The following is a 25,255-nucleotide window of genomic DNA, read 5'->3' as shown; positions in this document are numbered from 1 at the left end:
CCCATCGGTTAAGGGCCATCATGGTAGGAAGGGCTAATGGAAACTTCTGAACTTTTCTGCTTCTCACCACAGTAGTAAGCCAGAAGCAATACCACATCTCTGGGAGGGTTTTCACATATTAGTGATACCATCAAAGGCAAAAAGTGAGGGGGGCGGGTAATACCTATCACATTCTTTTTTAACTTGCTTATTTGGCCTATGTAGGAGTTGGATAGATTTTGGAGAATGACTGTGGATTATTGTAAATTTTATCAGATGGAGACAGCAGTTGTTGTTCAAGATAGAGCATCTTTACTGAAGAAAATTAGCATAGCTTCTGGCACTGGATATGCAGTTATTGACCTGGTCAGTGTTCTTTTCTTCATATTGTGAGGATCACCAAAGGTATTTGCTTTAACCTGAGCTAGTATTACACCTTCACTGCTTTGCCTGTCAGCCTACCTACTCTCTGCTGCAATATAGCCTTCAGAGATCATTATTGCTTTGAAATTGGACCAAATGTCACTGGGGTCACTACATTGAGGACATCATGCTGTTCGGATATAATGCAACACGTGGTCAAGTACCTTCTTTTCCTCCCACTGCCCTTCACCCGTTTTGCCATCCTCCTACCCTCTTCTCCTCTGGCAGCTATCAGTTTGTTCTTTGTATTTATAGGTCTGATTCTGCCTTAAAAAATTTTTTTTAAGTTGTTATTTATTTTGAGAGAGAGCGAGACTGTGTGCAAGCAGGGGAGGGGCAGAGAGAGAGGGAGAGAGAGGACCCCAAGCAGGTTCCCTGCTGTCAGCACAGTGTTAGCACAGAGCCCCAGGCGGGGCTCCACCTCACGAATCGTGAGATCGTGGCCTGAGCCAAGATCAAGAGTCAGATGCTTAACTGACTGAACCATCCAAGCACCCCCTGAGACTGCCTTTTTATAAAAATTTGAGTATAGTCGACACACGATGTTACATTAGTTTCAGGTGTAGAGCATGGTGGTGGGACAAGTATATGCATTACGCTGTGTTCACCACGAGTGTAACTACCATCTGTCACCCACATCACGATTGTGGTATCATTGTCTCTGTTCCATATGCTGTGCCTTTTATCCCCATGACTTATTCCATAACCGGGAGCATGTATCTCCCACTCCCCTTCACCCGTTTTGCCTAATCTTCTACCTCTTCCCCTCTGGAAACCATCGGTTTGTTCTCTGTATATAGAGGTCTGATTCTGCTTTTTGTTTGTTTATTCAATTCATTTGTTCTTTTGTTCTTTTTTTTTTTTTTTTTTGATTCCACTTATGAGTGAAATCATATGGAATTAAAAAACTTTTTTTATGTTTATTTACTTTTGAGAGACAGAAAGAGAGAGAGAGAGAGGCAGATAGAGAGGGAGACACAGAATCTGAAGCAGGCTGCAGACTCCAGGCTGTTAGCACAGAGCCCTACCTGGGGCTTGAACTCCCGAACTGTGAGATCATGATCTGCTCAACCAACTGAGCCACCCAGGTGCCCCTGTTTTTCTCAGGCTGAATTATTTCACTTAGCATAATCCCTGCTAGGTCTATCCATGTTGTCACAAATGACATGATCCCAGTCTTTTTTTAGGGCTGTGTAATATAACACTCTCTCTTTCCCTCAACTACCACATCTGTGTGCTCTGCTGTGAGGACTACACCCCCCTGCACCAGCTCTGCCGCCCCTCAGCCCTCCACTACCAGCACCAGCACAGGACAAAGATCATCGGGGATTCCTAGGCTGCAGACTAAGGCCACCCACCCCTCCTCCCCCCATGACCTCCCAGAGGGTCGGTGTCCGCATTACCCAGACTCTTTCCTCCTTAGCGTGTTTGTTAATAAAGTACTTTTTATGCCTTAGAAAGACATGTGTCAACCAGGAGCAGGGAGATAAAATCCTACCATCTTTCAGAAGACTGTTGTCTTAGTGAAGTTTCTGGAAATCCAATGCTCAGGAACACATTGCGGTATCTTCTTCAAGTTGGAAGGCAAGTTGCTGCTGTCTCCTGCACCATCTGTAAAGAAAAGAAAAAGGCATATTTGATAGGCCTCTTTCTAAGTCAAAATTTTAGATTTATAGAAGACATGAGCAGATAGTACAGAAAATTCCCATATACTCCTTGACACTCCACCCTCCATATCTAATGTTCTTTACTTGGGATTTGTTTGATGTTTTCTTCGTGATTAGACTGGGGTTATGAGTTTTGGCGTGGAAGACCACTGAGGCAAAATGCCATTCTCATCACATCATATCAGGGGTATACACCACCAACATGACTCATCACTGTTAATGTTAACCTTGATCGCCGGCTGCGGTGGTGTCAGATTTCTCCACTGGAAAGTTCCTCCTTCTCGCCTTTGTTTCCCACACTGTCCACAGCCCACACTTAATGAGTAGGGAGTTATGCTACCTCTCTTTGAGGTTGAAATATCTACATAAATTATTTGGAATTCTTTTGCCTAACAGTTTGTTAATTCTCCCCCATTCATTTTTAAATTTGTTTATTAATTACACTATGGGCTGATTGTTTTTATCTTATATTTGGGGTTATATTGGGTTATAGTCCAATTCTATTTTATTTATTTTGATGCTCAGATTGTTGCAGCTTTGGCCACTGGAAGTTGTTTCTCTGGTTCCGGAGTTCCCTTGGCATGCTATGTCATGTCATTTTGGGGTGGTTTTTGTTTTTTGTTTTTATTTTTTTAGTATGTCCTTACATTCTGGCATTGCAAGATGCTCCAGATTCGTTTTGTGTTTAATTTTACTTAAAGAAGTATGTTTGACAATGTGCCTGCCCAACATCTATTAATATTTCAGTTAAAAAAACATAGTAGACACTCTGTGCTAAGTACTTTGCTACACGCTGGGTGTAATATCATCTATTTTTGTCAAATAAGCAGGTAATGATCATCCTCTTGGTTATCACTTCTATGCGTCTGCTCCTTTGCTTTTTACAAAGCTTCTCCATTCCCATGTATATTAGCTCATTTTTTAATGTCACAAACATTTTCTGTGACATGTATGGTAGGAGTTATGATTTCTGGTTCATGGATAATGAATCTTATCTTGACTTTTAACAGATTTTTTTTAAAGGAGAAATTAAACTGTAGTTTGTTGTCATGAGTACAGCCTCTGCGAAATATATGCAGTCATTTGTTCAGATTCTTTCTTAAACAATTCTACAGGGTTTTCCTGATTATGGCAACACGTGACGACAATGGATTTATGTTTTGTTCTTTTACAGACTGATTTTTCACTCCCTTTCCCATTTCAAGTCATGAAAATAATAGAAAATTTCAGTTACATAAAGTCTTGGCATATTTCAACTCACTCCAGAATGTAATAATGTAAATTGAGGAAAACTCTACGGAATATATTGCAAGTGCTCCACATCCCTTCTTAAGCATAATATTTTCCAGGAAGTGAAATAAAATCCCCCTATCACACTATGTAAAAGATTTGATGTAAATTAAGAACGTTAATAAAATTGTGAGTTACGGCATCAAACATGCTTTGACACAATTGCGTGGAGACTTTAAAGATTTTAGTACAGTCCTGGTCTTACAAAACATTGCTTTATGGTGAACTAATGATGTTGCAATGATCTCCTGTCAAATGTCTTACTTTGTAAGGTGTAAACCAAGCTTGGTTTAATTTTATTATCTTTTTTTTGGGGGGGGATATAGACCCCATTGCTTAATGCATAGCTCATATATTTTTATAGGATTATGTTTGACGGGCTTTTAAATTATAGATCACGATCTTTCCTTTAATTAGAGAGAAAGCCTCCATTTATCTCCGTGATACTCAAGTATTTGCTTGTGAACATCAAGGGAGAGCACTGAAGAGTGAGTTTTGGTACAGTGACCTGCACAATTAATAGCTTCAGAGAATCTTTCGGGAATACTCTGGGAAGAGTGCACAGCTCCACTCCATCGGCCTCAGCTGAGCTGAGCTGTCCCACTGAGCTGTAGGTAACAGATGACCGCATTTAGACATTTTAATTGAACTGCTTTTGGCTTTCTTCAGGTTTTATGAGGAAATGGCCTTAACAATTCTCAGAAGTAAAAACTATGTTGTCAAGACGTTGTCAAAGTGCTGGAATTGAGTTTTAGCCCCCAGTAGAAATACGTTTAAACTACATTTAAGGGTGGTTGTTTTATCACCAACCTTAGGTCCTTTTGGAATCTGTTGTGTTTTGGAGACCCCATTCATTTTCCCGTTCATTATTGACCTGATCTGAGGGGAATGGCACCTGTATGAAACGCCACTGCTCCATTCCCACTGTCCATTGTGACGGCAGGGAGCTGTGCGAGGTGATTCTTCACAGCCACACAAGTTTTGGAACAAAGCTGACACTTTATGCTGCAAACAATATTCTACTGGATCCACACGTTTGTATGGCATGTAGGAGCTGACAAACCTAGGGCAGACAGTCATCCTATAGCTTGTCACCTGTCAATAAATTGCCCGGGTCACTGTGTTGATCAACGTGGACTACAAATCCTACCCTGTTTTTCGCCTATCACATTCATGGTTTGTCCAAGAAATTATCTGACATTTTCCCAGGTTCTTATGTACATCTTACAACTGTTAAGTAATACTTGGCAACAGCCTTTAGGGTCAGGAGTTTCAGGGGATTAATCAATTTGTGAAGGTAGCATCTAATCTATTTAAGGGATTTAATTCATCGGAATTTATTGATCTCCAACTATGTGTGATATACTTTCCATGAGGGGAAGGATATGAATAGTTTCTGTTTTTAAGGGGCCCAGAGCCTTGTAATAAAAAATTATTAAGTAATAAGTCAAAGGAGATTAATGGTATCATAATAACCAAAGTATATTTATCAGGAGAGTATTTCCAACTGGGAGTCAAACTGGATTCATGGAGGAGAGAAAGTGCTATTTATATGGTGCCAACTTTACATAGTTCTCATAAAAATGGTATGATGCTAGTATGATCCCCATTTTAACGAGAAAGAAAATAAGGCTCAGAGAAGCCAGGTACTTGCCTAACGTCATAGAAGGGTAATATCATAGTGGGAGTCATCTTTGACTCTCAAACCTCTTCTTTTATTTCAATTAACCATTATCAAGCTCCAAGAGTAGAGGTGCCAAACCAATCTATAAGATTGTTAGTATTATATCCTGTTTTACATATGAGAAAATGGTGGCTCAGAATGTATAAGTGACCTGGTTTGTATTAAATAGACAACAAGTGGTGGATCCAGGATTTGTACTTAGGTCCTTTTTAATATACATTTTTTTTATTATTATGGATACTTTTTTCTTTTTTAAAAATTGTACTATGAACATTTAACATGAGATATACCCTCTTAACAAACATTTGAAGGGCACAATACAGTATTGTTAAGTATAGGCACAGCGTTGTACAGATCTCTAGAACTAATTCATCTTGCATAGATGAAATTTATACCTATTGAGTGAGGTAATTCCTGATTCCCACCTCCTCTTTTCCCTCCTAATCCCCAATCTCCAGTTGGAATGGTGATATTCCAATTATTTTATTACATCCTTATATGCTGGCTGGAATACTTCTGTAGAAGGAATTTTTTTTTTCTTATCAACGTTTTGAATACCTGAGGTACAGTTTTTACTGGAAACAGAAGTTATCTGTAAGATTCCCTTTATTTACTAGTGTTTAGAATAATGAGCTGGTTTTCCCAGCATCCTCCAAAGGTGGTCACTTTTTTTTCAATTTTTTTATGTAAGTAAAATCATGCAGTATTTGTCCTCCTGTGACTGGTTTATTTCACTTAGCATAATGTCCTCCAGGTTCATTTATATTGTTGCATATAGTAGGATGTCTTTTTTTTTTAAAGTTGAATAATGTTCCATTGTATGTATATACCACATTTTATGTATCCATTCATCTACCACTGGCCATTTAGGTTATTTCCACGTTTTGGCTCTTGAATAATGCTACAATGGATGTACAGTGCACATATGTCTTTGAGATCCCGATTTCAATTCTCTTGGAAAGATACCCAGAAGTCAGATTGCTGGATATGGTAATTCCATTTTTAATTTTTGGGGGAACTTCATGATGCTTTCCATAACAGCCGCATCATATTACATTCCCACCAGTAGTGTATTTGGACAATTTTGAACACACATTGTGGCGAGAAAGGAATGAGGCATCTGCCTGTACCCGTTATTCAGACTTAACATAGTTACACTTGTTCACAGTCATACTTGCATTCATTTGCACACCATTAGTGTCTCTGCCCCCAGAATTCTTTTGAAACAAGTTCCCAGACGTATTTCATCCATAAATATTTGAGTATGTGCCTCTAACAAAAAATAACTTCTGTTAAACAGTGCAGTCATAGTGCCATGTTCATACATAGAAAAATTCTGGTAATGTCTTCACATCATCAAATATCCAGTCGGTATTTTCTCATACACAGTTTTATTTGTTTGTCTAAAGATTTTATATTACTGATTTGTTTGCACTGGTATCCAACAGGCTGCACACTGCATTCTGTTGGGAGGTCTCTTACAGATTTTTTATTTCCTAGGTTACTTAACTTTTATTTTTCAAATTTTTTAGTTGAAATTGGTTTGTTGAAGAAACCGAGTAATTTGTCTTGTGAACTTTCCTACATTCTGTATATTGCTGATTGCATTCTCACTTAAAAAACAAAAGCCAAAAAACAACCCCACCCCCCAAATCTGCTTCTCCATTCCCCATAGTCTCCTGTCCTGTGGGTTAGATCAAAAGGCTTGGTCGTATTTAGGTTATATTTTTTGGCAAGACTATTTCTTAAGTGGTGTTGTGAATTGCCATCAAGAGATGCATAATGTCCAGCTGTCTTCTGCTGTGATGTTAACTGCCATTAAGAATCATCCCCCAGATTCAGAGTGTACTTAGGTGTTTGCAAAATGGTGACATTCCAATTATTTTATTACATCCTTACATGCTAGCTGGAATACTTCTGTAGAAGGAATTTTTTTCCTCATCAACATTTTTAATACCCTGAGGTACAGTTTTTACTGTAAATAAAGTTATTTATTTACTATAAATACAGTTTTACTGTAAATAAATAAAGTTTTATTTTATCTAGCTAGCTATTTATTTATTTATTTATTTATTTATTTATTTATTTTAATGGCCATTTGCCCTCAATGCTGATAGGTTGGGAATATCCAGAATGATTAATGGTGTCTAATTCTGACTGAAAATGGGTAAGGTAAAAAATCATACATGTAAAAATATTTAACAGGCCAATAATATTTACTAGTATTTAGAATAATGAGCTGGTTTTCCCAGCATCCTCCAAAGGTGATCAATTTTTTTTTTCAAAATGATCATTGCAAATTCCTGGATTTTAACATATTTGATTCATTATATCCTCTGATGTTATTACTCTTGTTGATGCTGTAAATGACTCATCTTTGAACAGTGGGAGCTGCTTCAAGATGGCTCATGAATCCTTCTGACAATATTCAGATACTGATAATTTCTTTGCTTTATGGAATAGCAAAGTATTCAGATTGATTTTATAAATTTCCTGCTCCGGAATTTTATATCTGATTTATGTTTTCTCTTATCACATGTGATAATTTCATGTAATTATAGTGTAATATCCCATTGTGTGTATGTCCAGACACCTACACAGACATATCCTCCCTTTCCTAGATAAATGGTAATATGGTGTATATGTACATATTGCTTCTACAACTTGCTGTTTTCATTTAATGGTGTATATGGAGGATCACACATGAGAAAGTAATAATTTTTTTTTTTTACAGTTGTATAGCGTTCCATTGTAAGTATATCAGAATTAATCTAATTCATCTGTTTTGATGAAAATTTAAGTTGTTTCTGGATTTTTACCATTTTAAAATTTACAATAAATGTCTATGTATGTATATCTTTTCACATTTTATTGTTTTATCTTTGAGATAGATTCCTAGAGAAGAGGTAAACATACATAATAGGCAATTTTGCTAAATAGTGTCAAATTGGTCTCCATAACATTTGTAACATTTTGCATTCTTTTTAATAATGCATATGTATTTATTTCCCCTTATGCTTTCCAACTAAGTATGTGGTCAAGCTTTTGTTTTTCTGTCAATTTGATAAATAAGATAAATATATCTGTGTGATACTAATTTGTATTTCTCTGTGAGCTAGTCTCTTAATTATGAGCCTCATGTACTTGAGAGTCCCAAACATGTGAGGACCATTTGTATTTTCTTTTTTTTAAAGTTTATTTTATTTATTTTGGGAGGGAGGGTGTGCGTGCACATGCATGTGCACAAAAGAGGGAGGGATAGAAAGAGAGAATCCCAAGCAGGCTCAAAGCTCTCAGCATGCAACCCGATGTAGGGCTCGATCTCACACTTGGCAAGATTATGACCTGAGTGAGACTGAGTCGGTTGCTTAACAGATCGAACCACCCAAGTGTCCCTGTAATTTCTTTTCTAGAAACTGTTCATATCTCTAGACTGTTTTTTTAATAGCATTACTGATCTTTTACTTTGCTAATGAAATTGTACTTACCATGCGTTTTTAACTTTTATGTAGTCAGATTTATTAATTATTTTTTTTATTGCTTTAAGATTTTGAGTCAGAGAGTTTTCTTCACTTCTAGGTTATAGAGAAATTTACGAATGTTTGTACTTGTGTAGTTTCATATTTTACACTTAAATTTCTAGGGTTTTTTTTTTTTTTTTTTGGAATTTTCACTAGTTTGGGGTATAAGAAATAAATCCCATGTTTATTTTTTCCTATTACTGCCCAGTTATTTTTGTACCACTTATTAAAATGCCCATGTTTCCCACTTGATTCGTGATTTCACTTTCATTGAATACTACAATTAATCGTGTGTATTTCTGGGTTCTTTTTGTTGTTGTTGCTGTTCTACCTGGCTAGTCATATGTCAACACCACATTGTTTTAATTATAGAGGCCTTAGGATATGTTTATATCTGGTTGGGCTAGTAACTCCCTTTCCCCACTATTAGTCTTCAAGTAAATCCAGGTCTTTAAACACTGAATTCAAGGTTTTTTCACTGGATTCTACTTCCTTTAGCAAGACGTCACAAAAACAGAATGTTTAGACTCTTCTAAAAAGGCAAATAGGAAAGTAAAATTGTGAATGAATTTAATGGCAAAGCAGAGTCAAATATAATTTCATTTTTAGTTTTGGTTTTAATTAAAAGCATAAGAACAACCAAGAATAATGAATCCATTTAGCCTTTTATTCCCCTTCTATAGGTCCCCCTAGAGAAGTGATGTATTATCCTAATTTAGCAATCAACATTTCCATCATATGGATCACTTAATTATCTCTGATAGAGTACAGAGAGATACTTTGTGTTTGAAATTACTTGAACACACTTCTAATACCTGGAGGTAAAGTCCTGGAAGTTTCTGTGTAAGATCCAAGATGTGGTGACATGATTGCTATACTGGAATGTATTACGGTGTGTGTGTGTGTGTGTGTGTGTGTCCATACTCTTCACTTGAAAAAAGTGGGGCTTAATATTCATATTGCCAGTCTCAAAAATCCAGTGATATTTCTTAACATGGTAATGTGAGGGGAGAAAACAATAATTATAATGTGCATAGATTCTAAAGCCTGACAGTTTTAACTGTAAAAAATTTTGCTAAGGGAACTATTTCAGCAAATTATTGGGTTTTCAGATTGAGATTTACTGTCATAGGTGATCCTGTTTTCAAAAGCTTAATTGTACTTCAGTAAAATATCTGCCTTATATAACTATTTTTGTAATAAGTGGGAGGAAGCATCCGTGTAGTTTAAAAAATTACTGATGACTAGAATACTTGATGAGAAAAAAATAACATGTCTCCTATTATTTTGGAATTTAATGTTAAAACACAGGAAGGCGTCATAATTTTGGCATTTACCAAAGTATGATACTAAAAACTGATTATTTTTTAAAGTATATTTATTTATTTTGAGAGAGACAGAGACAGCATGAGTTGGGGAGGAGCAGAGAGAGAGAGGGAAAGAGAGAATCCCAAGCAGACTCTGCACTGCCAGGGCAGAGCCCAATGTGGGGCTCGAACTCAAGAAATTGCAAGATCATGCCTTGAACTGAAACCAAGAGTCAGGCACTTCACTGACTGAGCCACCCAGCCGCACCCCCCACCCCTGCCACCTCCATTATTTTATTTTTTAAAAGCTCCATGCCCAAAGTGGGGCTTGAAATCATAACCCTGAGATCAAAGGTTGCATGCTCTACCAAGTGAGCCAGCCAGGTGCCTCTAAAAACTGATTAAGTGTCCTTACCACTTGCCAAGCCCTGCATAGGTCACTATGGATATATGTCAAAGTAAGCTAGGGGGACAGAAAGATACGGGTAACAAACAAGAGTACAATGTGGTGATGCTGTGGAAGTGCAGCATAGACGGAGGCTAACTGTGCTTGGTATACAAGGAGGATCTCAAAGTAGAGTGAATGTCTGACTCAAAACTTCTAAAGCATTTACTTTTGAAATCCCTTGCACTTGAGAGGCATTTGGTGCAGTTCTAGGGTGATTTTGATTTTATTATCTTTTTAAGTTTATTTATTTATTTTAAAAGAGAGACAGAGAGAGCAAGCAGGGAAGGGGCAGGGAGAAAGAGAATCCCAAGCAGCTTCAGAGTGGAGCCCAAGGTGGGGCTCCAACCCACGAACCGTGAGATTATGACCTGAGCTGAAACCAAGCGTTGGATGAGCAACCGAATGAGCCATCTGGGTGCCCGATGAATATTTTTTTAAATCGTGAGATTATTTCCTTTTCTCTTAAAGTGACACTCATATCTTTCTTTTAAACCAATTATTGTAACCCCCACAGTTGATACTTTTTCTTTCAAAAGGAACTCATCTACCTCTGCCTAATCTTCTCCCTTTCCTCTCTTTCCTATTTCAGTTAACAAAGTCACTTTATGACATGATTTAAACAAGACATCTCAGCTAATCCCCCTCTGCCTCCTGTATTCAAAGGTCTTGAAATCTTGCTAATTTTCTCTGAAATATTTGTTCCATATGTCCTCCAGTGGCTACTATTTTAGACTTTTATCTTCCATCTGTATTATTACAATCCATTGAACTGTTCACCCTATTTTCATTATCTTCAAAATTATCAATTCAAATTTTAGTTAGGGTCAAATCATTCCACAGCCTTAACTCTTTTGCTCCTGTTGCGGTGATGTCCTTCAAAACCTGGCGATCCCCAGCCACTTCACTATACTTCATGATGACTTCCACCCACCTTACTACATTTCCAATCTTAGCACTATGTTCTGCTTACCCTGCATGACTTTGCTTTTCACTAAACGCACTGTGTATATTCATGTCCTCATGACTTTTAAACATTCTCTATGCCTCAAATACCACTTTCTCATGATTCTGCCCCTTAAATTGTTCTCCTGTGGGTCAAACTGAAAGATTTTTTGTATTATTCTTCCTGACTGCCCCTCCATCCTTACAATAAGTTAGAATATAAATATTCATGTACTCGTAGTACTCTGTATATACACATACCACATTTGTTATACTGGATTATGACTTATAGCTTATAGATCTAGCTTCTTGTGAAGACTGAAGTTTTTGAAAAGAAAGACTATGGCACACACACACACACACACACGTGCACATTTAAATGTATAGATATATTACTGTTCCCTGGCACTTTGTACTTAGCCAAGTGCTTAGCACATAGTAAGGGCTTAATTGAATGTTTTAAGATTAACCTTAATCTTGTTGGCTACAGGAAAATATGTTAAGCAAGGGCCACTTTTATTTATGATTCCAATGGGAAACAGAAGCATACTTGGATGAAGTTCTAATGAGAATTTAATGAAGAGACTATTTACAAAGTATAGATAAACCAGTGAGGAGTGTTCCGAACCCAAGTACTAGTAAGAGATGAAGCAAACACCACTGTGGGTCTGAAGGAACAACGGGAAGAAACAGGGTCGTTAGCAGAGTCTAGCGAGAGCTGGAGATGTGGAAGGGCCTTGGGTGATGGGTGCAGAGGAATGTGACCCTTGCTAGAACAATGGCCCCAGGGTGGCAGTGAAGGAAGATCTTCCTGACCTGTCTTCTCACTCTCAGACTTCCAGTTGATGCCTCATATTGGCTGGATCCAACCAGAAGCCAGAGGCAGGAGAGCTCCAGTGATGAAAACTGTGTGGGTCAGTCCCCAGGGATACAAAACAGAGCCAGGAGGGGCAGCGAAACGAATAGGTGGTACAATCAGAGAATAACCAGAACAAATAACTTGCTCAAACCTTAATACTAAATGGATGGGTGCCAATCAGTCTATGGAGCAAGATGCTTATAGTATAGACTTTCAGAAACTAAGTTGCCTGAGAACATACACCATAATTGATATCTCTGAATATTTTCCTTATCCATACTTTGTAACAGCAGCAACAACGAAAATGACCATAGCAACAGTAAAAATTCCCACTTACTATGTGCCAGATGCTGGGCTAAATATGTCACGTATTTTGTTGTTTTTTCCTCATAACACTCCCCAATTTACAAATGTGGAACTGTTGCAGAAATCAAGTAATTTGCAAGAAGTGTAACAGGTTAGTGGTGGAGGTGATTCCAAAGCCTTTTAATTTTGTACTTTAATTATTTTAATGTTTATTTGTTTTTATTCTGAGAGACAGAAAGAGAAAAAGCAGAGAAGAGGGAGGGAAAGAGAAAGAGAAAGAGAGAGAGAGAGAGAGAGAGAGAGAGAGAGAGAACCCCAGGCAGGCTTTGCACTGACAGATGCAGGGATCAATCTCAGGAACCATGAGATCATGATCTGAGCCAAAATCAAGTCAGATGCTCAACTGACTGAGCCACCCAGATGCCCCTAAAGCCTTTAAATTTTTAACCCGTACTAGTGCAGGGAGACTCAGTATTCTGTTCCATAAAGTCATAGCCTCCTCTAAAAGAATTGTGCAAGGTGAGATTGTCCCTGGAGACAACCTGCAGGAAATTGTGGTGAATAGTGTCTGTGCAAAAGAGACCTAGGAAGAAGGTTGCTATTTTTGACTTAAACACAAAGATAGGTTATTTTGCTTTCAATGAGGAAAAGAAAGATAAAAATGCTAATCAAATCTGCTGAAGCATCAGGTTATCTGGGAAGGTTTTAATTAGAAAATCTTAGCGCATGTGCCTAATGAAACGATAGTCCTATAATTGAATATAGAGACCTGTTGGTAATTAAATGATAATGTAGAATAAATCTTTCTCTGAACAGGTTTAATTCTCTTTTACATTACGCATTAATGGAGTAACATCCCTAATATATTAGTGCATAGCATAGATAGGAGACTTTCCCTACTTTACTCACTGAAAGCTTAATTAGGTACCATAGAACTGTGGCCTTCCTTCCCTTCTTTTCTTATGAGCTGGAACTATATCGGTGTGTTTTGTCTTATTGATTAGGATAATCTAAGCAAAAGCAGATGAATTTGTTCTTTTTACGTCCTCAGCTCCTGTGGACACATGTTTTGTTTTCATAGAGGAAATTGGGCTTCACAGAGTCAGGACTGGTCCTTGCAGGTCTCTGCTTCATCTAGATCCCTTTGGAGGAGAGGAAGGATTGAAAGAAAGGAGAGAAGCCTACGATGGTAGGTCATTCATGCAGGCCTTGGGGAGGCTTCGTGACAACCCAAAACACCAAAAACAGAACCCACAAGTCACTGGGCTGGGCTCTGTGCCATGCCTACATCTCTGCCTTGTTTCTGATTCTGAGCAGCCTTGTTACTCAAGGTCCATAGTTAAAAAAATTTTTTATAACAAACTCCTGAGTCATTGGCACTTTCAGCTCTTGGGGGAGCTGGAAGGAACTGTTGGATTTACTGCTTAATTATTTTCCCAGGAAGTAAAAGGCATGGATCATTGCTTAGGATGGCCACTAGCCAGCCAAACAGATGTTTGGCCCAGCTTCTGAATTTTACAAGGGGACATTTTTAGACTTACGCTGTTTGTTCGCAGTCCAGTCTATGCTTTTCCACTTTGCTTCTTTTTAAAAAAATTTTTTTCTTTAACATTTATTTATTTTCAAGAGACAGAGAGAGACACAGTACGAGGGGAGAGGTGCAGAGAGAGAGGAAGACACAGAATCTGAAGCAGGCACCAGGCTCTGAGCTGTCAGCACAGAGCCTGATGACGTGGGGCTTGAACCCACCAACAGTAAGATCATGACCTGAGCTGAAGTCGGATGCTTAACTGACTGAGCCACCCAGGGGCTCCTTTTCCTCTCAGCTTCTTATTATTTTGTTACTGGACAATATGTTTATTTCCATGTTTTATTAAAAGAACTGATAGACACATGGGTGGCTAAATTGTTTAAGATGTTAGATTCATTAATTTAAGTATCTAATTTATTTTCTTTTAAAAATAATAATTTAAAGAAAAACACACTTTTGTTTAAAGGGTATTAATTTTACTTTTTATTCTCAGTATAATGCACCATTAATTACTTTGGTGTAAAAAGCGTTGGTGTGAAAAGCTCTGGTGAAGTTCACTACAACCGACACATTTAAAAGAAGAAGATGAATAATTCAAATATTCTGGACCTGTGAAGTACCATTTCTTGATCTCTGTCTCTTGTCAAATCATTTTCACTTAATATTTTTTCATACTATTTTTTCCATTTTGGGGGGCATACATACTACACCTTATGTCTCCCTAGGTGGCTATTACTTGAATTTTGAATCAAAAATCTTTCTTTTTTAAGGATTTGTTTGCAAATCTAGAACAGGGAACGCCGGCCAGCTCATCAGTCTCCTACCACTTGTCATCCTTCCTCATCCAGGCAGTGCAAGAACTTCCATCTCTGTCTTTCTCCCTCACAGAAAATGCGTGCTTCCTTTACCCCTAATCATTTTGTAGTCTAGTCTAGTTAGATCCTCAAATAGTAAGAAGAAAACCATTTCAATGTTTAAGTCATTTTTACTTAAACTAAAACTTAGACCAATTGCTAAGTTTTCAAAACGGACTCCTGCAGCCAACAGACTGCTTCAACTGCATTGTTATTTTAGCCATGCGGGGGACCACATTGGGAAGAAGTGGAGGAGAGGGTTATCACTATGATGGATGATTAGGAAAACAAACCACATCCTGCAGGAAGATGCTCTTAAATGTGGGGCATTTTACTAAGAAGATACATTGCTACATGACTGTATCTACAATATACAGAAGCTGCTCTTAAAGGGAAAATAAATCATTTTCTTCTTAAAGTGAAAATAAATCATTTAGAACACTTTTCCTCTCCTAGGATAACAGAATTCTGGATATTTGGGAGGAAAATCTAGAAACTCTGTTCCAGTTTATGAATAATTGAATAATTGAATTAGCTTGTTTTCTATCAGGATGTTTTGGTTTCATAAAGACCATAAAGATGGAAAAGCCAAATCTCTTTATATATCTGCACCAAAGTTAGGCAGTTCATGTTTTAAAAGAAGGTTTTGAAAAGTTGCTCTTGATTTTAGGGAAGGAGAGAACTTTTAGGGCACCTCTGTACTGAATTTCTTTTGTGCACTTTCATCTAGAATACTGAACTTACTGAAGTATTGACTTGAAATGGAGGCCATCTTAGGAGACAAATTTTGGACTTGTGCAAGTTCTTTGATTTCAACCGCTCAAAAGCGAAATGATGGCAGTATACTGCAGTTCTAGGTTGGCATATTTGGATGTTTGAGGGACGACCTTGCGGAATAGTGGAACTGTTTGGGCTTCAGAAGCCTTTTACAGGCGGCGCTTTCTGCCATGCTGAGCTCAGGGCCTCAGGAGCCATTGCGGGTGCTGCACCACCGGTATGGGAAAGACGATGTGCTGCTAGACTTTGCTTTTGTCCTTCTCATGCAGAAGTGATGTTGCTTTCATCAAGAGTATTGCCCTTTTCAGGGAATCCTTTGTAAGTAGCAGTTGGACTATTAGCTTTTTGGGTGTTGATCCTGTAACATCTTCCCAACTCAGAAAAGAGAAACCTATTGGGTTGAAACTCAGAAACTTCTTTGGAGACCTTGAGTTAATCACGTTAACTTAAGCCTCCCTTTACAATGGGCTTTTTAAAAATCATTTTTATTGAAGCATAATTTATGTAAAATAAATCCGTTTAAGGTTTACAATTTGATGAGTTTTTACAATATACAAGAAATCATATATATGCATATACTCATTAAATCACGGCTCCAATTATGATGCAGAACATTTCCATCATGCCAGAAGATTTCTACACCCCTTTGCAGTCCATCTTTCCTTTTACCCTTACCCCAGACAAGCACTGATCTGTTTTTGTCACTCTAGATTTGTTTGCAACTTTCTAGAACGTTATATAAATGAAAAAAATATAGTATGTGTTTTTCGATGTCTAGTTTCTTTCATTCAGCATAATGATTTTCATATTTTCCCATCTCACATATATCAGTGTTTCTCTGCCTTTTTATTGCTCAGTAGTGGTCCATTGCATGAATTTACTAAATTCTGTTTACCTGTTGGTAGATGTTTGGGTTGTTTCCACTTCCCAGCTATCTTGAAAAAAGCTGCTAAGAACATTTGAGTACAAGTCTTTGTGTGGACGTGTGTTTTCTAAACAGCTATTCTCTTTTGAGAATAACCAACCAAACAGTCCAACCACCACTGTTTGAAAATTCTTACACATTTGAATTTTGATTTTCATTGTGGCTCTTAGGAACTTCTCTAATGACTAATGATGGCAAGCATCTTTTTATGTGTTGCTTTTATCCTTATCTCTTTTTTTTGATAAAGTGTCAAACTCTTTTGCATATTTTTATTTTTAATTTATTTTTTTCTTTTGCAGATTTTTAAATTGGATTTTTGTTTTATTATTGTTTTGCAAGCTTTCTTTATATATTCTGGACACAGTCCTTCATGAGATATGTGTTTTGCAAATATTTTGTTCCACAGTCTGACTTTTTTTTTTTTTTATTATTTCTTGGCTATTTTTTGAAGAGTAGACGCTTTTAATTTTGGTGAGGATCAAGATTCATCAACTTTTTTTCTTTCATGGTTTGTGCTTTTGGTTTCTTAATAAATGTTTATTTAGCCCACATTTGAAAAAATATATTACTATGGTTAATTCTGGGAGTTTTATAGTATAAGTATTAAGGTTTACGTTTGAGTTGACTTTTATATATGGTATGAAGTGAAGGATGAAGTTCTCTTTTTTCACATAGACGTCACGTATTTATTGAAAAGGCAATCATTTTTCCATTGAAATACCCAGCCACATTTGTCAAAAAACAACTGATATGGGTGGATCTATTTCTAGATTATCCATTCGGTTCCATCGATTGCTTATCCTTATGCCAATACAATGCAATAGGTGCTTGGGCCAAATCTGTTTGTCTTAGGTGACATCTGATGAGTCTGATTATGACTATGATTGCAGTACAGTAACCAGGGACTCCTTGGAAAATAAATATAGCCAGGCTTCATAGCTAGAGCAAACCCAGTTAAATATGCCATTAATCCAGGTGTAGCCAGAGGTATTGGCTTTTGCACATACCTAGACTGGCCAGTAGGAAGTCCAAGTTACTCGATCGTTATCATCACTCATGCTGAAGAGTTTAGATTAGTGTATGTGTGTCAGGTATATGCAAAGCCTGGTGCCCACTAAGAAATAGTAGTGACTTCAGTAACAATATTTTCTTGATGTGGGATCAGGGTCTGGTTTTATTAAGTTTGTGAAAAGTGTGCAAAAGAATTTTGTCTACCCTTAAGCAGAGGGGGGAGACCACAGGATACCAATAATAACAGCCCCTATGTTTTTTTGCCTTGGGTTTTCAATTTTTATCAAAGTTGAAAAATTTGTAGGGATCATTCTAAAACTAGTAGAAAGAACATCTTCTGATACGCACATCTGTGTTTACTTCTAGGGTAAAAATTTTCATTTTTCCTCTCAGTTCTATTTTCTTTTCATCATTTGGCCTGATTTAAAACTGATCTCTATGTTGACATGTCTGAGTATTTTCTCATCCATGGTGTGCATTTCTCACCTTTGTTTCTGCTTAAAGGCATATTAATTTTTTTCAATGTTTATTTTTGAGAGATTGAGAGAGAGAGAGAAAGCGCACACACATACACATGCATGAAAGGGGGAGGGGCAGAGGGGCAGAGAGAGAGGGAGACACAGAATCTGAAGCAGGCTCCAGACTCTGGGCTCTGGGCTGTCAGCACAGAGCTGAACGCAGGGCTCAAACCCATGAACTGTGAGATCATGGCCTGAGCTGAAGTTGGGTGCTTAACCGACTGAGCCATCCAGTCACCCCTTTGTTGAAAGGTACATTAAATAATGAAACTATATTATTGAGGCATTTTGGCACATTTTAGGACAAAAATTGATTTGTTCTTGACCTCATCTAAGTAGTCAAAATTTCTGAGGGAAGTGGTTCTAAGCAGGTAAACCGTGCTCCTTGGTTTGTTGTGATAGGGACAAGTAATGGCTAAGAACTGTGCTGAATTAATGAGACTCCTTCCCCTTCTACTCTGCCCTCCTGGGAAAGAGTACAGTAGCTGGTTAGTAGTGCGCAACCGCACTACTTAATTTACCTTTCTAAAACAGGAAAAGCAGAAAAGATCTAATGTATTTAAAACCGCAGGGGGGTTGGGAGGAGTGAGAATGTAATTTCCCCAGCTGCAGTTTGGCCATTCCTAATCATATGAAAATTGCCAGAAAATCCTTAACGGTCACTAGTGGTTTAGAGCTCTGAATTTCACACGCCTCACAAGACTGAGCTCGTCTCAGCAGAGTGGGGACTGGGCATGTCTAAGCAGGCTTCCTGGTGATTTTAATGACAACGCATGCTCTGTTTTGTTTTGAAAAGAAAATTGGTCTTGAGATTGGAAGAGTCAGCTGTAGTGGGGAATGAGAAAGCACTGACACCAAATCTGGTCGTCTGATAGATTCTTTAGGATCAACCTGTACCATGGTTTACATGGGTAGGAAAGACCCCACCCAAACGGTGATGGCAACACCTGGCTGTCATTTGGCTTGTAAGATCTGATGAGGTCACGGACCAAAGAAATTCGGTCAAGAGCAAGTCTGGAGCGAGCAGAGTGACTGAGCTAGCCAATCAAAACGGATATTTAATATGAGCTGGGCAAGTCTTGTGCAAGTTGTATATTCCAAGATATGTTTTCTGAATAGTCAAGTGATTTAAATTTTTGTAAGACCTTTTTTTTTAGTGTTTGCTCTTGAGAGAGAAATAGAGCACATGTGAGAGAGGGGGAGGGGCAGAGAGAAAGAGGGAGACAGAAGATCCGAAGCAGGCTCTGTGCTGACAGCACAGAGCCTGATGCACTGATGCAGGGCTTGAACTCAGGAACCCAGGAACTGTGAGATCATAACCTGAGCTGAAGTAGGATGCCTAACTGACTGAGCCATCCAGGTACCCCAAATTTCTATAAGACCTCTTTGACAATGACGACTTTAGGCATACTTTAAAAAAGATTTTGTTGGGGTGCCTGGGCGGTTCAGTTGGTTGAATGTCCAGCTCTTGATTTCAGCTCAGGTCATGATCCCAGGGTCCAGGGATCCAGCCTTGTGTCTGGCTCCATGGTGAGCGTGGAGCCTGCTTCAGATTCTTTCTCTCCTTCTGCCCCTCTCCCCAACTTGCACATGCTCCTTTTCTAAAATAAATTAAAGACAAAAGATTTTGTTTTCCAAAATGATTCTTATTGACATCAGAAATTTGTCAGACATTTTTTTTAGTATTCTAGCTCTTTCAATGTTAGTATGCCTCTCCTCATGGCAGATTTCCTCTGCTCTTATTATGAATAATCCTTAACATTGAATAGTTGTGCTTTTTTTTTTTTTTTTTTTTTTTGGTAATGTGTCTTTTACATAATAATGTGCAGGTTAGTGTTGTCTTTTGAAACAGAAACATTAAATGTGAAATGAATATAAAAGAAAAGAACTTAAGAACAACAGTTCCAGAAGAGGTTTTTTTGAGCAATAATACAATATTTTAAATCAGAATGTCAGTTTGTTAATATTAATGGGAAATCAATTGTCAACCTGATATTTGTTTCCGTGACTCTGCAACTAGATAAGCACATCACCAGGAGACTGGAGCTCTGGTTTCGGGCCGGGCCGTGTGCCCTCACAGCTTCCTTGGCCTTCCCTTTCTCTTCTCCGTGTCACAGAGGAGCTGACTCCTCACATCAGAGGTCAGGAGGGGGAAAAAGTTAAGTTCTGTGTCCTCATCTATCTCTGCCATAGGTGGCTTCGCTGGTGGTGGCTGTCTCCTGCCTGGTTCCAGTTTCCGTGAAGTGTCCTGGCCCTCAGGCTCCAGTACCAGGCTCTCTTCCCTTTGTCTCTTTAGCCGAGCAGTGTTTGCAGCTTCCTGCTATTGTCAATCCCTCCATCTGCCTTTCCAACTCCTCCCCAGCTTCTCGGCAATTCTAACATCTGTGCAACCAGGACTCTGCATCAAATACCCTTGCGTTTTGAATGCCTTGTATCGTCTTCTGTTTTCCTGGTTGGACCTTGAATGATGGAATAGGCAGGGAATAAGATAAAGGGCAGTTTGGTTGCACGATTCAAATATTTAACGTTATTTAGCTTTTTCTAGTAAAAACATGGGGCTTGAGCAATACTCTGCTTCAGATACATTCCGCTTAACTCAAGGGTATCTAGAAAACACTAAAATCTTTAAAAATCTTTCTGAAATGTCTCTTTCTTTTCTCCTGCATTAGTAAACAAGACTGAATTTTGTTTACTTCTTCTGATGCTTTAGATTCTTGTAGTGTTTCTCGGGGTATCTAGTATCGAGATATTAAAATAGAATCTGCAGATAGTTGGACTAAAATATAATTCATCTTCAGTTTGCAACTTTGAGGCAGTTCTTAAAAACCATCCTTTTATCAGTCTGGTGTATGTGGTGTGTTTGCGTGTGTATATGTATTTTATCATGAAAATAGATTTTAAAAGGATAACTTATATCTAGTCTTCTGATATTTACAAGTATTGAATAAAGTATGCTAAGTATTTTATCTTAAATAGAGCAGCAATACCAGGTCAGTAAGGTTTTTTAAGAGCAAAATTTATTTTTGGATGGCCAAAAACTAGGTCACTGAAAAAGATGGGCTTTGGAAAATTCATTCAGTCATTCACTGCTTTTTAAATATTTAATGATTACCTGCTATGAGCTAGGCATTGGAGCCACAGTGGTAAACATGACAGATGGTGTTCATCTCAGTAAACTTAAAATCTGGTAGAGGAGACAAACATCCATAGGCAATCACATTAATGTACAAAAAGTTATAGGGATACATAGCAAGGGAACTTTACCTGGTCCAGAAGTTTAGGAAGGTAAAGAAGGGATCAGAAAAAGAAAGATAATGAAGACCAACATTGGCCAGGTTATCAGGTATGATCCAGCTACCCACTTATTCATCTAATCATTTCAACAAACATCTGCATGGGTCTCAGGAAGGTGATAACAATGAATAAGGCTTAGCTGCCAGTAGGACTCAGAGTGTCAGTAAAACCATAAAAGGATGCTCTGATCAAGCAGGCACATCAAAAGTGGGGTAATGAGTTGGGGTTTATGTCACACCAATAAACCCTTGACTAATAGGGACTTCTCTGTGCTCCCCAAACCGTTTAAACCTCGTAGAGGTAGGGACGCCTGGGTGGCTTAGTTGGTTAAGTGTCCAACTTTTGATTTTGGCTCAGGTCATGATCTCACGGTTTGTGGAGATCTAGCCTCATGTCAGGCTTTGTGCTGACAGAGCGGAACCTGCTTGGGATTCTCTCTCTTCTTCTCTCTCTGCTCTCCCCCCCCCCAAAAAAAATAAATATACATTAAAAGATAAACCTTTACTGTAGCATTTAGTACTGTTCAGTCTAAAACTTTCTTGAAAATGTGGTACATACACACCATGGAATATTGTTCAGCCTTAAAAAGGGAAATACGTGACAACCATATGCCATATGCGATAACGTGGATGAACCTGGAGGACGTTATGCTAAGTAGAAGAAGCCAGTCACAGAAGGACAAAGATGGCATGATTCCATGTACACGAGGTCTCCGAAATGATGAAAATCATAGAAACAGAAGGTAGAATGGTGATTGCCAGGGCCTGGGGAAGAGGGAAATGGGAAGCTGCAGTTCAACAGGCATAAAATTTCAGTTAGGAAAGAAGAGTAAGTTCTATACTTACTCTTTGCTATACAACATTGTACCTATAGTGAACCATACTGTATTGTGTACTTAAACAATTGTTAAAAGAGTAGATCTCATTTTATATGCACCACATTTAAAAAAAGACGATTTCATTGAGACCAATTTTATTTTACTGATGAAAACATTTGAGAATCAGAAGTGTTAAAGGAGTCGTCCAAAGTCATTGAGCTTATCAGTAGCAGAGAACAAATTGTATAACAGTGTGGTTAGGAGTCAGTTTGTGAACTCAAGCATGTTCCTTAAGCTTCTGGGTTGTTATGAAGATTAAAACAGAAAATATTTAAATTATTTAACACAGTGTGGGGCACAGACAAATTAATTAATATTAGCTTTTCTAGGCCTGTGAATCACTGTCCAATCTCTAAAGACTCTGTCAATACATTTCATTTGATCCCAAAGACAATGAGGAAAAAAGGAAGGTGGGTGTGATCATTCCCATTTTTGAGAAAAAGCAACAGATATTAGTGATTTTCCCTATATTACACATCAGGGTTTGAGCTTTGATGGAACCAGGGATTTGATGTTCTTTACTTGAAATCTGTCGCCTCTCCTAAGCAATCAAGCTTCTCCTTATTGTACTATAAACAGTTATAAAAATATATATCTCTCTTACTAGACTGGATTAGACTGGTTCTCTACAGGATTGTCTCTCTTACCAAGCAGTCTGTTCTATGAAGCCAGAGACTAGGTTTTATTCATCTGGCATCTGGGGTGTCCTCATAATACCTAGTACAGAGGTATGGAATATAACAGGTGTTCCACAAACACTGAATGAAACTGAGAGGCAGACAGAGACAGACATAATGGGTAATGCAAAGGAAGTTGCTCCCACAAGGTTCTGAAGCTAGCACATTTCAATTTGCTATGGCAGACAAATGGATACGAAGAAACTATAGTTCCTGGATTTGAGGAATACCCCAAATTTTGGGCAAAATGGATTCCCTCTAGAAGGTTCTGGGCCCCTTGTGAGCATGTGAGAGTTGTTGCTTTAAGATTTTGTTTTGTTTTTGGCTTTCCTCTTGTATAGCCCTGTGTGCTCCTCTCATTGACTCTGGAAATCTGGGAGGGGGAGTCCATGGCCCGGATATAAAATTTTCTCCTGTGCTCATTTACAAGCTGTTACTATATGATTCTACTTTCCTATTCCTGGACCTGTGCACTCACCCCCATTTACATGCCTCAAGAGTCTCACGTGGGTGGCACTTACAGCACGGGGTCTGCCCCTCTGTAGGGGTGGGATGCGGATGTCGCTAAGGTCCAAGCTCCAGACTGCTTTCTTCCTCTTGCTTTTAAGTGATGCCTATGCTTGGGCACACGGAATGCTCTCTGGCTTTACCCACCCATGAGTGGGATCGCTAATCAAATCCAGGACTAACCAGGAGACGACTTTCCTGGAAACAGAAGAGTTTTCTTTAGTCACTAACACAAAAATCATGGGCCTCAGCAATGTTATGGTTACACAACCCCTTTTCCTTGTGATATTACTAGCATTCAGTTATGGGAGTCACATGTTATGCTTTGATGGAGCCATTTGTGAAAAGCCAGCAAAGGTAACATCTGTACAAATATGCCACGGGGCCCTTAGCCTGAAGCTTTCAAATGATGTCTGTAGGAGATCTTACACAATGGTTAAGTTTATATTTCAATCATATGGAGCTAAATTATAATGGGTAGCTAGTAAAAGATGTTATGGATTTCCTCTGAAAGATGGGGAGAGAGAGAAAGTGTGCGGGTAGATGTATATGTGTGTATTTGTACATATGTGTGCACCTAGATGTTTTCATAGGAGCTAATTTGGCATTGGTATGTCTGAAAATATACTCCTTGGGTCAGCTAAACAATTTCTAACTGGTAATTCTACTTTCCCAGTAATACAAAACTTCTAAATGAGTTGTTTTTAAATTGTAATAAAATCTAGTAACTATGAAAAATTTTACCCTTAAAAATAAAATCCAAAGAAGATGAGTCTAGTTATTAGCAAGGTATTGCGATAAAGGAAGAGACTATTTCACGTGTCTGGAAATAGAGACGTTTGCTGTGTGTTAGGGAAATAAGAGAAGTCTATTTCTTTTTCAATGTTTCATTCCATTTGATAAACAATATCAGAATGGCCTGGTAGCAACAAAGCATTTGCATGTTGACAGCGCTTACTAACGCCGCCTTCACTTTGCTGTCATGCGTTATCACATATTCGAATGACTTCTTTGAATAGACCTCTTTCTGAGAACATAATTGTAGTTTATTATATTTGTGGTAATTACTGCATTCTTTGAGAGTGTCTCACGTAGTATATCCTTTGACTTGTTTAGTTTTAAGACATTCTTTTTCATGCTTCCACTTGGAAAATGACTAAACAAGGACTTTTGTTGTCCAAATGCAAAAAGGGCTTCTTCCGGTTGATAAAAATTGCTAAATCTGACACGCAAGCTGCAGCCTATAAAATGGCAGGATTTTTCCTCTTGCTCATTTTGCCTCTGTTCCTCTTTCTTGTTGTTCAGATGATACTGGTGACTTGTGAACTACTCATGATGAGGAAATTCATGGATTCTATGGAAAAATGAATCCCCCAAATTTGAGAAGAAACACTGTGGTGACTCCTTTCTGAAATCTCTCCAAAGTCTTTCCATTTCAATTCTTACCTCTTGTTGCAGTTTGACCTTGAATAGCTCATAATCACAGATTATAGTGCTGATCAAGTAAGAATGAAGGATGATATGAGGAAGCCAAAAGTTCCTTCTTCCCCTCAGTTCAGCATGTGGAAACCCCTAATAAAGAAGAATGAAGAATTAATAAAAGACAAGACTGTAGTAACAGTACCCAAATGTTTAGGAGTATTTTGTGTGGGGTTCCTTTTTAAAAACATCCTTGCTTTTTCAACCCCCCACCATCTTCCATGTTTGGTATCTTTCTGACTCTTGGGTAGAATTCTTGCTTAGTTCAAATTGACTCAAATAGTGGCTGTGAATCTTAGACATTCCAGCCCTCCCTATGTCTCTACCCTCCCCACCCCGTGCCTCATTGTTTTTATTCATTCCAGCTTGATTTATTTTT

The 25,255-nt window shown here is 38.2% G+C and overlaps 1 protein-coding gene across 1 annotated transcript in view; it reads right to left on the bottom strand.

The window, feature by feature from the left end:
• LOC132664215 (uncharacterized) overlaps window positions 1-24,965 on the bottom strand; it is a 77,783-nt gene extending 52,818 nt beyond the window's left edge. The window contains exons 1-3 of the transcript XR_013553460.2: window positions 24,844-24,965; window positions 23,412-23,595; window positions 1,901-2,013 (exon numbers count right to left, since the gene is read on the bottom strand). The gene's annotated coding sequence lies outside the window, so the exon portion shown is untranslated. The remainder of the gene's footprint in view (window positions 1-1,900; window positions 2,014-23,411; window positions 23,596-24,843) is intronic.
• Between the last annotated feature and the right edge of the window lie 290 nt (window positions 24,966-25,255).

This window comes from Panthera onca, chromosome F2 (assembly GCF_046562875.1).
Source record: "Panthera onca isolate mPanOnc1 chromosome F2, mPanOnc1 haplotype 2, whole genome shotgun sequence".
In the NCBI taxonomy this organism is placed as follows: Eukaryota; Metazoa; Chordata; class Mammalia; order Carnivora; family Felidae; genus Panthera; species Panthera onca.
Note: the sequence above shows the minus strand (reverse complement) of the source record. Positions and strands in the feature narration are given on the sequence as shown.